The sequence below is a fragment of the Rhea americana genome, unplaced genomic scaffold (assembly GCF_003343005.1).
Source record: "Rhea americana isolate MKP2758 unplaced genomic scaffold, rheAme1 scaffold_59, whole genome shotgun sequence".
Classification (NCBI taxonomy): Eukaryota; Metazoa; Chordata; class Aves; order Rheiformes; family Rheidae; genus Rhea; species Rhea americana.
The window spans coordinates 4290464-4307566 of record NW_028186745.1 but is presented as its reverse complement, the minus strand read 5'-3'; positions in this window follow the sequence as shown (position 1 = coordinate 4307566).

Below are 17103 nucleotides of genomic sequence, written 5' to 3'. Positions count from 1 at the left end.
TTTTTTTCTTTTTTTGCTCTGTTATCTACTTACTTATCTATGTGTGGTATCAGTGCAAATTAGATTATATCAATTTGGCTTTTAAATACCTTCAGCTTTGTTTATTATGTTTCTTAAACAGCTCAGTATGAAAATGGTCCTTATTACAGCCACAGATAACAGAAAATTAGATATATTCTCAGGGAGAAACAAAATAAAATACTGCTGCTGCTACCTGCAGCTACTTGCTCCAATCCATCACAAGAAACAGAGAGTTAAATTACAGATTTCTACAGCCTGTTGCCTTCTTCCCCCAAGAAAAAAAATAAAGCAAGAAATAGATACATTTCCCTCAAACATAAAAGACATAAGAACAGTCGTAATTTTATCTTATCGCTGTTTGCGAAAGGGAGGTATGTGAAAGTTCAGCTAGAGCCATAGTTAAACTGAAAGATTCAGTGGATAAGAAGAGAAAGTCAGCCCCACAACGCCCTTACATATTTTATCCTGTATAGCACAGCTGTAGTATTATAATCAGGTTACCCAGGACTGCTCAAAGGTCTGTAAGCAATGTGCATCAAAGTGAATGTGGAAAAAGAGAGCATATCTAGAAATGAAGTGGAGAATCTGCTTTATTATCAGGATTGCTTAGCCCACACTGGTATTTTTCATTATGTTCGGTTAGAATTTTCTTTTGGAAATTGGATCACTAATACATAGATTACACAATTAATATCACAAATTCTTCCCTTTGTCATYTCTTCCCAATCTTGTCATTTTGTTTCTTTTTCAAGAGATTGCTGTATTCTCTATTTCTGTATAGTAGAATCATTCCCCAACTCTAAAGCCATGGAGATTGCCTCATTTTTGTCTGTTTTATTTTAGAAACTTCCCAGTTTTATTATTCTCAAACAGAGATTTTTGACAAGACAATTTTTTGAAACTTTGATCCTTGAATTCCAATCTAATGATACACAAGTTCACTAAATAGACATTTAAAAGATAATTTTAAAGACGGTTTAGGCATGTTATGAAGTCTTAAAAGCTGGATGTGAGGTAGGTCCCTTTGAGAAACCAATACTCGAGGCCATATAGCAGAAGATAATTTACCTATTACTTTTATATCAGTCCAGGCATACTGAAATAAATCCATGCAACAACAAAGTCACCATTCCTTCCCCCCCCTCCTCCCTCTCCCCCTCCCCCTTTTAGTTATTACTTGTGTTTTGGTTTTATAACATAACAGCATCATCAACTAAACTAATAACAGAATATTAAAGAAGACAAAAATCCTGACGAATAAGGAATTATTTTCTGATTCATATAGCCGTCTGCTTCTAATGGATCTCTTTCACAGCCGCCAGTAGCGCATTTTGTGCTTACTGCACGTAAGTGCTCAGCGATGTCATGTAAAGAGTATAGGCGGAAAAAAGGAGTGACTGAAATTGCTCGGCAGTCAGCTTTTTGACGAGGGGCGGCAATCCCTATATCAGCATTTCTTCTACAGCGTAGTCAGACATGTAGCCCCTACTTTGAGTCTTACTTTGGCCGGTCTTAGCCATTCGGCTGGTGCCTAGTCCRAAGCCGGCAGGCGCCCGCGCGTGCCTCCCAGCACACGAGCGGTGGCTTCGATTCTGGACCTCTGTCTTGAGCATGGCGTTAGGGCCGGGGCAAAACATCTCGGTTTCAGAACGGCGCCCGTCAACAGAGAAAATCTGCCAAGAAAGGCAGGCCGGCAGATGCTAGATCTCAATATAACTTTTGTTGTGTTTTGGTATATGACATAATCTGACATGATATACATGCACTATACATGATTATTCATACAGCTAGAATAATACAGAAACAACGCTAAAATATATCTAAATACTTCACTGAACAAGGTTTTAACATAAAATTTTCAACCTTAGCCTGAAAATAGATATAAAACTTTTCAGTCAGTTCTCAGTTCTGCCCCCCCTGCAGAGCACTGCTGCAGCCAAAGTTTCCACATTTACGGCCATCGAGTTGCTTGAAAGTTGTAGAAAAACAAGGAGAGAATAAGCAAGCCCACATAAAAGGACAAAAAANAAAAAAAAAAAAAAAAGAGTGAAAATGCCTTAGAATAAGAATACTGTCTGTTCAGCTTTTTATTTTTTTTCAAATAAAAGAATAAAGTAATATCTTTAGTTCACTATATAAATAGTCTTTCACAGAGAGAAAATAAAATAGAAAATAAAGTATAGAGAAAATGTAAGGGAGAACAGTATAAAAGGAATCAGTGCCTAGAAGMTGGCACCAACCAAATTCGAACATGAAATAAAGCCTGCACTTTTAATACTGAAAGTATTTACCTATCAGAAAAATAATACATACAAGTTATTAAATGTAAAAGATAAATACGTTGTAWATTATAGGACATCGTATTTCAACAAGAGATTTGACTAGCTATTGAAAGTCCTTTTTTGTCCTAATTTACATTAATGTATGATGCTGTTTCATATGGGCAAAAAGATTGGCACACTTCGTAATCTCAACTGGCTGCATTTAAAATGAAAGCTATATTTACAGTATTTATTTTGGTAACTCACTAGAGAGAACAAACAAAGTCTTGTTGTGTTCTCAGACGTATTTAATTCTGGAGAAATTCCATATACTTGCTTTGAGATACTTTTTATTCATACTAAAGAATATATATAGATAGAACTTGGAGTTACACATGATCAAYTTCCTTTTTCAGCTCTCCAAAGACTTAAGGCAAGCAAGTTTTTTAGCCTCCTTAGCTGCATCCATGAGTGCCCTCAGTGCCTGCTGTCTGAGGCACAGGCTTGTATTTCCTTTCCATAGAAAGCATGGTGCAGCTGAGAGGTAGAGGAGCTGGTGCTTCTGCTCACTCTCGTGTGCACCCAGAGAGCAGCTGGAAACTCTCCCAAATTCTGCAGCTCAGGCGTCATCACTATGCCTCTGGTAATCTTCGTAAAAGAGGAATATCATCTCATATGTCAACTGCAAAGAAAAATTGAGCTGTGAACACAAACATATTAGAAAAATAATGGAGGCCAGAAGCATTCAATAATTTTTGTTTCCCTTGTAATTGTCAGTTTTAATTATTTTTATGGATAGTTTAATATTAACAAAGTTGTCCTGYTCTATTAGAAAAATGATCTCAGTTGCCCATGCTAAGTATAAGGATCCAATAGGAAAGAACACTAGCTCRTTTTCATTTTAGTTCACATAAATTGTGTACTGGAGAGTGATATTGCAAAGAAAAGGACAGGATTTCACAATATTCTTTCCTTCTTTTGTTGTCATCACATGTTATAGGAGAGATATGAATAAGACAGACTGTTTGTGGCCTCAGATAAAATGTGTATATATTGCTCTCTCACTGGCTCTTCTCTTTGATTCTTTGGTAGGCATTTTGGAAAGATTTTCATTTCAAGTTAGGCACACACTTCATTCAAGTATGCAGAGTTCAGTCTGAGAACTGTGAGATCCTGGGTAGGATAACTGTGACAGGAAGCCGTGCATTCAAAGACATTCAGGGTCATTCTCCTTAAAACTTGTGAAAGGAAACTGCAACAAAACTGTATGAAAAGCTGTAAGAAAACATGAATTTAACTGATTATTCCTGCCTTCTCTTCCTTCTTGTATTTCAGAAAATATGCACGTGTTCTTCCATRTACTCTTTCTCTATTGCTGTATATAGTAAAAATATTATAAAGCTTTGAAATAAAGACATAGTCTACTGATTCCTCTGGTACTCTAAGGTACTCAGTTTTTCACTTAAATAAAAAAAGACTGTATACTCTCAGACTTGTGGACACATATAAYAGGATCAATGACAAAGTGTCAATAGGTTCTTGGATGCCTTCAATTAAATTTTATGCATGGAAATAGTTTTGTCTGGCTTTCTATTTACATCAGCTCTTAAAATAGTTTCAGAAATCTTATATTCATCTGTATGAATCAGGAGTGGCTCCAGTGGAGTTAATGGTCATGTTCTGAGTAATAATAAATGTGCGACTACAGTCAGGAGTAAAACTTCATAATGTCCTTTATTTCATCGACAATGAATTTACATTACTTTAGGAAATGTGAAAGTCGGGAAAGAGAATCAGGCTCGTAATTTATTTCAGAAGGCTCATGTGGGTTAGTCACCGAGTCCAGAAATCAGTGTACACCTGGGAGCTCTGCTTCCAAATGAGCTCTGAGCGTGGGATGCAAACGGACGCAGGAGGCCGGCTGCAGGTCGGGAGGCTCSACCTCCCGGTCTCCGCCAGGGGCCCAAGCACTGTCCCTCGGCTCTGATTTTTACGGGAGCAGTTTCTGTGYTTGACGAGCAGAGTTCGACTGGGCACTGATTCAGAATGAGTTTGATGAAGGCCGAGAGCCATCGCATTTCAGCCTCCTGAAAATGACTCAACGTTCTGGTCGCGGGGACTGGATTTAATGATCTTGATAGCTCCTGACACTCCAGTCCTTGCAGGATCCTTTCTGTCCGTATAATTAAGCTGAAGGTTGGCACCAGGGATTCTGGTGCTCTGTCAKGTAGTATATGTTTTTCCTAGGCGAGAGTGGAAAGACTGTACAAGCAGCTAGGTATTATTCTGCTTCACCGGATCAGGAGGAAAAGAAAGTGATAGTAGGCTTGGCGTACTCAAGCGGATTCACCTATCCRTTCGGTAGGCTCTTGTTAGTAAAGGTTTCCATCTGAGAACTGCTTTCTGTATTTACCTGTATTTGTTTTAAATCACACATTAGGTTTCTGCATAAATCCAGTTCAGAGGAGAAAGTGTGTTGTCTTCTTGTGCAGTCAAATCCCCTCTGTTTTCTTCTCTGTGTAGCTGCTGGCAGATGTAATTTGTCAACAGTGTGACCAGGCACCTTTTACACTCCAGCGGCTGTGYGGATGTCTAAGAAGGCTGACATGTTAGAGTCATATGCAGTTTTGYTCCTACAATGCTATTTGCACATTTTAATTTGCCGGAATTTTTGGATTATTATTTCTGCTTTTCAATGCACACAGAGAGATGGAGATATGATCAGCGAATTGCTGTTGCAGATGTAGTGACTGACTATACAGATTTTATATACTATATTAATATATTATATATTATATTAGTAAGAAAATGCTTCTAATTAGCTCTGAAATAGAAGCATGTGAAGATAATTAAGTGATCAGAATACATCTGGGGTTTGTTTGTTTGTTTGTTTAATTAAAAGTTTCACTAAAGGGAAGAACATTGATAACTGAGAGGACAGAACAAAATTTTCCGTATTTATACAAAGTCTGAAAGAAAGTGATTTGCAAAGAGATAGATTAATAGAACTAGTGGAGAATAAAAGCAGTATATTTTATGCATTCTTTTCTGTCAACAAGAAGAAAAATTTGAAGATTGAAAGAAAAAATGAGTTATATTCAGTAAAAGCAACTTCATAGCAGCCTTCCAGATTTGTAATCAGGTGCTCTCAGGAAGGCTATTGGTGCATACAAATGAAGTCACTAAATATTTATATGATTTTAACAAGCATCAACTGCAAATAAACATCGTACTTGCGAGAGCAAATTATTTGGCGCYCACAAGACTTCATTTGTAGGCTGCTTCTGAAAATTTATCATAAAAAGGTTTTCCCTTTTGCATATAAAAAATGAACATAGGAAATGCTAACAGATCATCTGGAATGGTAGTAAAACCCATCTGTATTCTAAAGCAGACTGAGTTTTTAAAGCAATCTCTGTTATAAACCACACATACACATCATCTGCAGTGCCTGTCCAGTTACAAATTCATCTTCTTTCTAATCTTACAGTTCATTAGCACTGATTCAACTTCTTTTTAATCTTGCAGTGTATTGTCACTGATTTTTGATCATATTAAAGACTGTGTCCATGGACAATATCTCTGCAGATAAGGGGCCAGTGCAAGATGATTCATTCTGTTCCCTCACAGAGTAGCATTTAGATGTGATAAAGAAGGTTAGGAATAGCAACAAAAGTCTTACTCTTCTTAGGAAAATGTTTTCTGCTACTCATCCATKTGGGAGGTAGGAGCCACCTGAGGGATATGAGAATTTCCTGTCCTTCTCTGGCACAGCTGTACTCAGTCTCCTGTCAGAAAGGCTTTAGTAGACCCTTCCAAACTATGGCAGGTCTTGAAGGTGTCACCATATGTAGTGGTGGTCCACATGTGAGACCGTGTTAAGGGGATACAATAAAATATGTGTACACACACACCATGTGTCTATATTGCATAGATTGTGTAGAGAGTTGTGCCCTGGCTGAAAATACACATACACCTGAATGTTTATAAGTATTGTTAGAAAAGAATAGTAGAAATGAAAATAAGTAGCTTTTAAGGAGATCTCTAAAAAACTTAAGGGAGAAACATTGTCTGCAAGTGCTGACTCTCAGAATTTATAAAAACTTTTTGATTTTTTTTACTGCTACTTGTTCTGTGTTTTCTTTCCAGACTCCGAAAAAGAAATCTTMGAGAAACTCTCATGGCAGACAGATAATTGTTTCAGCTTTGCTAGAGTTAACTTGGTCTGAAGCACTACAGCTAGGCAGTTGTTCAACAACCATTGCCATTGGAGGCTTCACACTGAGATTTGGCTCTGGTGTGTTTAAACAAGAAAGACCCACACATTCTCTCTTCAGTGCCCTTCTGTATTTTTTTTCTCTACAGCAGTTCTGAATCTCTTATTGGCTTTCATTAAACAAGTCCTTATTAAGCCAAGTTAAAACAGTCTCTTTCTTGGTAGTTACTAATAATCCCATTGCAAGCACTAAGAACTTATATGTATAGAAAGCTCTGCAAAGATGCTCCACACATCTTTTTAAATAAGATTATTTTTCAGATTTTTTTTTATCAAGATGTGAATTTTTATTAATCTTACATAAGGTCTGAAGGCCGTGTTCCTAAAGGGGAAAAAACAAACAAACAAACAAACAACAACAACAACAACAAAACAGACTACTAGAGTAGTCTTGTTGTAGCATAGAAATAGTTCAAAACAGGCAGTGCACAGTATCTACTGGAGACGAATGTAATTACATTAGATATCTCAAGAGATGCAAAACAACTGACTGCTTTAAATTGCTGTGGTAGTATACAATTTTGTTTAAAAAGAATTTGTGACTTGAATGCTGCCATTTATATTACTTATTATACGTAATCGTTTTGCTTATAGGAGATGTCTGGCATGTACTCAATATTCAGCTGGTTTTATTGTCTGCATTGCCCTTTTGAATTAATTCACAATAAAAATAGCTTCACTGTTAAAATCTTCTTGCTGCATATGGAGGCGCTCATGTTTTGTCAGAACCAAGTTCTGCTCGTCTCTTAGTATAAATACTGGAAAACCTCTGACCAGCTTGTGGAAGTCCGTAGAGGGGATGCATAAGGAGACAAATAAGGCTGTCCAGTTACTAATAATGAACAAGACAGCTGTTCAGAGGGGAAAGAGACCCCTTTTCCCATCTGAATTGGTCTAGTAAGAGCTTCAGACACTTGGAAATATTCTCCTATTGCACTTTCAGGTTGCACTTTCYGTTTACCAGCTATAGAGAGATGGGAGCTGATGGGAGTACTAGCTTCTTATTAATTGAAATTGCTTTTGAGATCTTTTGGAAGTTCTCTCCGTCTGTAAATTGTTGTCCTCCCTCTCTGTAGCACACAAATCTTTAGGCTATGCTATGCATCTGAGTGACTCTTCTATAGGACAGTTCAAATGTTTCTTCCTGCTGGGACAATTTTTATGTTGGCCTGTGATGTGAGATTCAGTGCGTTGGCTTGTCATTAGATGGACCTAATAACTTAAAGTGAACAAACAGGAAAAAAAATGCAAAAAGGAACAATTATTAAGAGAGAATATATGCTGCCCATTTACAAACCAGAGGTAGGAATGTAAACATTAGTATTTAAGAAAACTCAAAATGTATGTTTAGTCCTTAATTGATGTAATAGCCATTTTCCCCTTARATTACCTGCAACCTGACTTTTTGTGTATATRTATGTATGTATGCATATATGCRTAAAATAWATATTTGCATAAGTAAAATWTRTCTATCCATRYTTATTCTTCTACAACTACTTGAAGCAGTCTGCASATCCTYGTGTTCTTAAAGCTGCTCCRGCAKGCTTGCAGTTGGGACCATTTCAGCRTGCACTGGGCCCAGCAGTGGTTAATTAGCATGGCCCTTTCTCCTAAAAGGCTCTGACCTTGGATGACTTCCCTCCTCCATTTTGCATCATTTGCTAAGTAAAGCACAATTCAGGAGCTACAAAAGAGTAGYCAGAGTTTTGTTATGCGATTCCTTCTTAAAGCAATAGATGATGTTAGCAGGTTTGTTTTGGATGGCTGTGCTATAGGTAAGAAAGTTTGGCTGTAGAAGCAGTGGAACAATGGTAACAGAAACTTGCCTTCTAAGGTATGTTGTGTTGTAGAATTTCTTCTTTCCTGAGCAAGTGTGATTTTTTGAAGGAAAATATTTTTTTAATTGTACCTGTGTGCCTTGAAAAGGGAATCCTTTGTACTTCCTGATGAGCCTTGAGCTTTCTCACAAATAAAACTGTGAGAGAAAATTGCCTGTCCTGTGTTCTGGAAGGCCATCTGTCCTTTGCTTTGAGATATGTTCGTGTCATGACTTACTGAGCTTATTCATCCTTGTCCCCTTTTGGAGCACGTGATCTAGTGAAAAGTCTGAAGATTAAAAAGGCTATGTTGGAGAGGAAGTATGAATAATTTTGTGTTGATTGAGGTCTTGAGGTCAAGAGGTTAATGAATGATTTCAATTATTTCTGTGCCAAGTAGAACAAACATGTTAAACGCAAAAATGTGCTTAGGTCTTGTGCAGTCAAAGATGTTGGGGCTGCTGGACCTGGCAGCTCAATGGAGGTCAGCCTGCTGCAGCTCCAACCAGTAGGCATGTGTTCCTGATAGCAAATGAAGGTATAGAGTACACGTGCGCRCGTACTGTATGTGCAGGTATACATATGAGTACGCTGTGTGTGTATAACTCAGGCCAAAACACTCAGCACTCACACAGGCACAGTGCCAAAGCACTGACAGTCCCATCCGCTTCTCCTCTCTGGTTGAATCAGGATGAAGGTCTTCTAGTGTGAAATATATATGTATATATAATCTGTGGGTCCTTCTGGTACCTGGGCTTAGACGTTTGGTTATTCGGTGGCTGGCTCTGGACCTTCCTTCTCCCCAGTTGCTGGCAGCTGAGTGTTGAGCCCCCGAGGCTGCAGCCCCACTTTGGCTGCAGATGCAGACCTCCTCATACAGAGGCCCCTCTCGACAACCACAGACCCTGCGGTCTCTCCTGTAGCTGACGTGGACTCTCTGATCCCTCCAGTAGCCAACTCACTTGCAGACCCTCTGGTCTCTACTTGCTCTCCCAAATCTTCGTCCTGCTGATCCAGTTAGTTATTCATTAGCAAACACACGTGGGCATGGGCACCCTCACTTAGGCCAGCTGTTGCAACACAGACACACTGGCCTTATGCCCAGAGGTCCTGCTCCAGCTGCCGACACTAGGACCTCAACACAGACACAGAACAGAGAGTCCCTCACCTAGGAAAATTGTTAGAAATAGAGTTTAATGAGAAGACAGGACTGGCCAAGCAATGTACTAACCAGCCCCTGTTTGTGAGTGACTAGCTCCTTTTATCCCCTTTTCTTTGTGTTTTCCCCATACTTGTTCCTCCCTGAGCCACCTTGATCCCTCCCCTTCCCCACCTGTGGTTCCTCCCCCAAAGCATCCCATTGCAAGTCTAGTAAAATTGCTCCTCCCTGTACTCCCCTAATGTGCCCCATCTCCCTGTAGGTGGTGCCCTCTTGCTCTGTAAGGTGCTCCTAAAGCCCTTCTGGAGACCCAATGTGATGGATGCTCCCCTGACCCAGGGACTGATCACCCTCCTGGGACAGGGGTTAGGCAAGAGTACTGTTTGGGTTTCCTCACCTGGCGTTATCTCTCTATGCTGCTTTGTGTGTGTGGAGACAAGCTTTTTAATCACATAACCGAATGAAGGGATTTAATCTTCTCATCTCCTCAGGAGTTGGATTTCTTTTCTTTATTTAAACATGTCGAGTGCAAACTGCCACTGTTGAATTGAATGCATGTGCTGCCTGCGCCAAAAATGAGAAAAAAGAAGAAAAGAAAAAAAGAGAAGCAATTCCCTTAGGCGTTTCAATTTTCCTTGTGTTCATGAGGTGTTACTAAGGTGGGACTGGAACAGTGTGAGCTGGTTGAAGCTTTCTGGAGGAGCACGCAAATCAAGAACGTGGCACTGAAAGGAGTTTGATGCAGTCAACTGGTTAGTCTTCTTGTCTGCAGTAGTGATATATTTTTTTTTTTTTTTAGTGTATATACAAAACTCTCAGAAACATGTATTGTGGTGCCCTAATAAAGGACCTTAAAAGTGAAGGCGTTGTTTCCTTGTGCCTCATAGTGTTGATGGGGACAGAAGGGAAAACAAACTTTCTTCTTTCCCTTCCAAACTGTACAGTGCACAGGCAGGATTGGAAGTAATACTCGAAAATGTAGGAAATGCTTTAACCTTCAAATTGGGAACTTTTAATTTGATATTAATTGGGAACTGTGTTGGAACCATGGTTTATAAAGGGCATAGGTTTCCTGGCTTAAAATGCAAGCTTCCCTCTTTTGTCCCTGCAGTGAGCATAAACAGGCTCATCTAAATTATAGGCAGTATGTACCATCATTTTAGAATTTACTATTCAAGGGATATAGTATAAATAAATATCTTCCTGACAAGTGTCTAAAATAAAACTTTACCACTCATAAAACTATAAGTAAATGATTTAATGGACTGACGAGGGGGGGAAAGTGTGTGTTTCATTATTAGCTAGTTTTCTGAAGGCACTGTTAAGCTAGAACTAGAAAATACCATTGCTGGTATCAGGTAATACTTAACTAGCTTTTTGTTTTGTTTTTTCTCCTCTGACACATCTCCTGTATGTAGAAGATGACTATTTTGCTTTAGGACTTGGTCTGAGTAAATATAGCTTAAATCCTCAGGCCTGAACTAGGTAAAAAATATTTGAAAGCAGTCTAGCTAAATATGTTTAGCAGCTGCTTTGTCTAGAAATAGAAATAATGAATAAAGCATAGTTGCCCTTTTGTAATTCTCTTTTCTACAATTTAGTTATAATCCCGTATTATTAAAGTTTATCTATACCTGACTTTTAGATAATACACTTACTTTTTCTTCCTTAGTAGGCCAGCACTGGTCCACTCCTGCCAGATTTTAGTTTGTATGCCTTACTGTAACATAAATAAGAAAAAATGGAAAATGCTGGAAAATGGAAAATGCAGGATTTTTGTAATTTTAAGATTGCAGCTCAGCTCCATTCTCTTTCCACAGTCCCCAGTAATTTATGAGACCAGATATCACTCACAGTAAGATTACTTTTTAATTTAAAATGCTGAGTTTTTTTCCTTTGGTATTTGAAAAGTGGAAAAGCAGTTCAGGACGAGGGTAGAGAATCCATGAGAATATCCTGTGCGTTGGCCATAACAACAATTTTCGAACGGAGGAAGGGGGAAAGAAACACAAAAACACAGCCCTGTCCAACCAGAAAGCAAGTAAAGCCGCGAGATTAGTGCGTGACGTGCTGGTGAGCTGCGGCAGAAGCTCGGCTAAGGGAACCGTGAGCAAGAAGAGTAGGAGGAGGTTCTGGGCTGACTGCGTGGGAGGGTGGGATGTTATTAGCAGGCAAAGTGGCTGGCAGGACAAGCAGCCTTTTGCCTCCCCACTGGGGTCAGTGGCCAGCTGGAGCAGCAGGAGGAGGGGGCCGTGGTTCGCTCTTCCTAAACCACGTGGCGGAGGTCCCCCAGTACAGCGGTCTCCTTGTCCCCTCCAGCCCCTTCCAGCCCCGTAGTCTATACCCATTTGTTCAAGGAATGTTGTAAATCCTCGTATCGCACTAGCTTATAGCTTATCCTTGTATAGCACTGGTTTATCTGTAAAACAAACTGTCAACCCCTTTAAGAGTAATTAATTGCGGCAAGTGTTTTACAAACCTTAAAAAAAAAAAAAAAAAAAAGAGTCTGCCCCAAATCCAACATTTGTACTTTCTCTTCTGTCTCATCTACATTTTAACTCAGCAGAAGCACAGTTTATAACTCCAGGGAAAACTTCTGAGGGGAGGTGGGGAATTCACAAATGAGGTGAATAATCATAGGTAGACAAGACCTGAGTTTTAGGAAATGAATATTTTATTATTCTTAACTGCTAATGAATACACCTAATTTCTTCTTAGTTTCTCTGCTCTGTGTTTTCTTAGTCTGGATTAAACTTTGATCCATGCTCCCTCAGGCTTTGCTCCCTCAAAMCGTTCCTCTGCACGAGTGATTGCCTGGAAAGGGAATCTACATCTCCATGAAAAGAAAGGTTTCCGRATTAAGACTGTGATTGTATTTACAGGACACATCTGGCATTCCTTCTAATATGCCAGGATGCTTTTTCCTTATTCCTGCTTATATAACCTGAAAGCCAGACCAAAAATGTCTGTCAAGGTGTTCCTGAGTTATGTTTAAATGAAAATTGAAGATAAATGCAATATTTCATAGAACAAAGAAGAGAAGAGATGGATGGGGGGTAGGGGAAGGCATGCATGTGGCAAAAGGCATGTAGGTGAAAAGCAGTGGTAAATATGTGCTTGCTGTGGTTGAGTTGGCAGCTTTCAAGGTCATATTTTGTCTCATTGAATCTCTTCCTGTTCTTCCAAATTTACAGAAAAACTTGGAATACCATCTACTGTACTTTTATCTCTAACTGTCTGCGCTTCAACCACCACCTAAAAGCAAAGCATACTTTCTGTCTTCATATGTTTTCTTTTACACCCTAATAAACTTGTTATGGGTAGAGCAGTAACTGTTATTACTGGAACACAATAACTGGAAAACATTTAGGACATAGTCTGTAAAAGAAACAAAAAGCAATAGAGAAGATATGAAAGGCATTTTTATTAAGCCACATTATAGACCTTATGGATTTTGTAAGAAAACAAAGTAGAATTTGAAACTGAATTTTAGTAGAAGAATTGATAGTAGCAGAATTGATACTGCATGTAGAAACTGGTAACAAGCAAGAGGCTTTTGGAGTTTTTCACATGAGCCTGGACACAAGAAATTGTCAAAGAAAAAAAAAGGTTAATTTCTTTAACCTCCTTGTTTTTCCCCCTTTAAACTGTCATGGGAAATGCATGATCACAGGACATAGTCTTCTCTCTCTTCCAATGGATGATATCTACAGTARATCAGTATTTCGACTAAGAGTTTGTAAGGTTTCTGTTGGTGAAGTATCCATGTACCTCAAACTCCCAGCGGTTTATTCTCACAACAACTAAAATAAAGGTTGTGTTGTGTAAAGGTTCTCCTTTGTAAAAATGGCTCTTAAACCTCTTTCTAAGCCTTTAATCTCCCAGGAGATGTTTTAAGCATCACAGAATATGGGCTAACAATTGAAGTAGAGATCCTTTATTGGAGAATTATTTCTTTTCATTATTAAAAGAGAAAGAAAGAAAGAAAACMCTAAGCAGGATTCGTGTACCACTGTAAAAGAGTGAAGAGCTAACATTTAGTGTGAATGCAGTTCTTGTTTGTTAAATGCATAGAGCATCTAAATAATGATCTCTTTCTGTTTGACATCTTTTATCATGCAAGGCAGGTAGCTAAAATGCTGCATAAAGGTGATAAGTCAATGCAATTCCCAAAAGTGCTGCCTGTTTCTTGTGGACTTTATCATACTGTAATTTAATTTTTCTGATTCACATTTTTCAAGTATCACAATTTTTTCTGTGATAAAAGTACACCTCCAACTTCCTATTGGGAAAGTGAGACATTTTCTTCTGCATAATAGAGATTTATCAACAGGGCTGGTAACTACTAAGGTAAATTGAACAGCTGCTGTAGATATGAGTAAAGTCCTGAGGATATTTCTTAATTCTCATGATCATGCCACAAAATAAAGGGATTATYGGAATAATAATCCAGTTTTCATTTTTTGACCTCTTCCAAGGCAACCTCCTATACTCTTTCTCTTTGTTGCTGCCTGTGGACAAACWGTCCTTCTCTAAAATTACGAAAACCTTGTTTCTGAGAACATAGTATTCAGCTATAATACCTTATTCAGTAAGAATTTGTTCACAATTGGAAACTTTAAAAACTTGCAAGCTACTTTAGGTAGTAAAGTTTTCTAAGATGTTGAGTACATTCAGTTTTCATCTGTTCTAACTCAGTCATGTGAAAACATAAATCTCAAAGAACTTGTGACTGTGACTTAAAATTGATGAAATCCTCACAACTCTAATTCTGTACTAAAATGTAATGGTATCTTTTTTGGTCATACTGGGAACCCTCAGCACATCTCTGATTTACTTTAGCCTCAGCTCTGAAAATTATTCAAATCTCATAACCCTGGCCTAAAATACAAAAGCAGGGGAGGGCTAAGAAACCTTTGGGCTCTTTTGCAGCAAGCTGTGCTGAGTTGGTGTTTGTCTTATGGCTGTCTTCATGAGACTGACAAATCTGGCAGACTGGAGAGGTGACTGGTCCTTCTCAGTGCTGCTATTTTAAGGAAATAGTACAGTTAAAGTTGTCTTGACTCGTACTGTTTTCCATCTCTGGATGGAGTTGATGCAAACTGTGGCTTTCATTGCAGTTTCTGAATGGGGCTGGAGGAATTGGGGGCATCTTCTCTTTCAGCTCCCCAGTCTTGTCTTTCCATGGGTGCATAGAAAGTTTCCATCTGAATAATGGGAGAGCGGGAGAAGAGAGGGGAAAGAGACAGCACAAATTATTCTTTAATAAGTATCAGCTCAATAGTCTTCTCCAGGCAATGACATATCTGCAAAATACAAGATACTATAATAATATATAATATATAATTATATTTTATATAATAAATATAAAATACAAGGTTTATAAGTAGAAAAACTTGGAGCAGGGGAAAAAAATGATCCTGCTTCACAAGATCTACTTTCAGAGTTTTGAAATGGGTGGAAAAGTGAAATATTTTCATGCATGGTTGTTTTAAATTGTATCTTTCAGTCCTGTGGTTCCAACTTTTACTAGGGTCTCCGAAGAAGTTAATGATTTTTGAATGTGTGCTGCATTTCTTGTATTTTTTTTGTTTTGCTTAGTTATTAAGACATCATTTCCTCTCACAAGTGGCTCTTTGTCTGAGAAGTGTTTCCTAAAATGGCATTTTTGGGATGCATATTGGTTGCATGTTATTGACTTTCAGTTCAAAGCTCTTTGAATTTTCACTTCAAAAAATCAAGTTTTTGAACTATTTTCCTTATAGATCTACCAATAAAAAAAGCCTACTGCATTCTCTGACTCTTTTTTTTTTTGCCATGCATTTCATTGTACAAACCTAAAACTATCAATACTATGTTTAATGGCAAACTACAGATACAAAAAAAAAAAAAAACATTTTATGTTGTCACTAGTTTATGTTCTCCCACAGGAACTTCACTTTTCTTCTTGCTCTTTGGCATAATTCAAAATAAATCACGGGATTGCTCCTCTTGTATGGAATGCAAGATGCTTTGACAGAAATAGCTAACCAAGCCAAATTATCTATGCTGTTTCAACTGCTGAATGCTCTTGTCTTCAAATTATGCTCCTACTTTTTCAGTTGATATTGGTGATCCTGCACTGAGGTCAGAGTTTTGCCTTATTCATAAAGTATAAGAGGTTCCAGCTGGCTTTCCCATCAGCAAATTCGTTGTTCGGGGCCATCAGAAATAAACAGGGGAAAAAAAGTAGAAGTAGCTTAGTCAGTTAAGTGAGGAGATAAATGATGGTTCTATATTTATAAGACCTATTTAAAAGAAAAATACCTAATGTCAATAGTCACTTTTTAGGAGCTGAATCACTCCATTGCAACCCATTATATTTTTTAAGTAAATTTTGAGGACTTAAACTGGTTCAAGGGCTTGACTGAGTTAAAACAGCTTAATTGGGTTGTATAGTGATAAATTAAGTTGATATGCAGTCCCAAGCCTCATTAAGAAAGTCCTGCATAAGCAGTATCAGGGCAGATCTGCTCATTGTCTTTTATCTACCCCATCTCCTCTCTTTGAGAAAAAAATAAAATGTTACTGCTAGCTCCCATTTTTTTTAGCTCTATAGATCTAAATCAGCTTGGGTATAGTACAAAGAGTTTTATTTTAGCTTATGAATAATCAAATATATTGTTACCAAAGTTCTCTATTTGCAGGTTGTCCCTGTGCAGTGCTGTTGAAGGTATTTCTGTGGTTGCACAGGTGCAGAGGACATCATCTAAGGTCAATAAGTTTTGCATATGTAGGTGAAGATACCATCTGGCTTGCTTAATTTTTATTTTATTGCCAGCAGTGCACGAAACAAAATGCAGTTTGACTGGCATTCTCAAACTGTATTTCAGGTTTAATTGGAATTGGAGTGTCAGAGAGGTATTTCTTTTCTTTTTGTTTGACTTTAAGATTGATAAAAAAAGAAACTCAAATTTAGAATTCCTAGAAGCTGAAAAATAACAGATAAATACTCAAAACTTCATTTAATTTAAACCAAAACAACTCCTTAAAACTTTAAATTGAAACAATGTTAGCTAAAGGGCTTTCATAAAAGGATTAAATCCATAAGAATTAACTAGCTTGTGCCTAGGTGTTAAGCTTCTAAGACATCGTGAACTATTTGGATGGGCTTAAATATTTGAATTCCTCAGTAATGCTTTAGTTAATACCAGCTGAGTACTAAAGTACCTCAAAGATACTTCAGAAAAGGAACTATTTTCTTTTTAATTTTTGTCATAATTAGGTCAATTTAATTAAGAGAACTGCTGCACTACAACCATTCTGGGGCTGGCAAGTTTATGGAGTTCAGCCAGAAATTAAAAAGTTGAGCGAATTTCATTGGATGTCAAATGGAAAATTGTATCTTCTGAAGGATCAATTTGGCAGAATGAAAGGCCAGTTTAAAAAGTCCTTGGAAGGCAAGGGGAAGTGTAGGAAATGTGGCAATGGGAATAAGGAATAGAAACTCTTGGCTAGGTAAGACTTTTGAGGAGACTGGACTATATTGTCAAAATTGGACAATCATGTAATCAAGACCATTGATAAGAT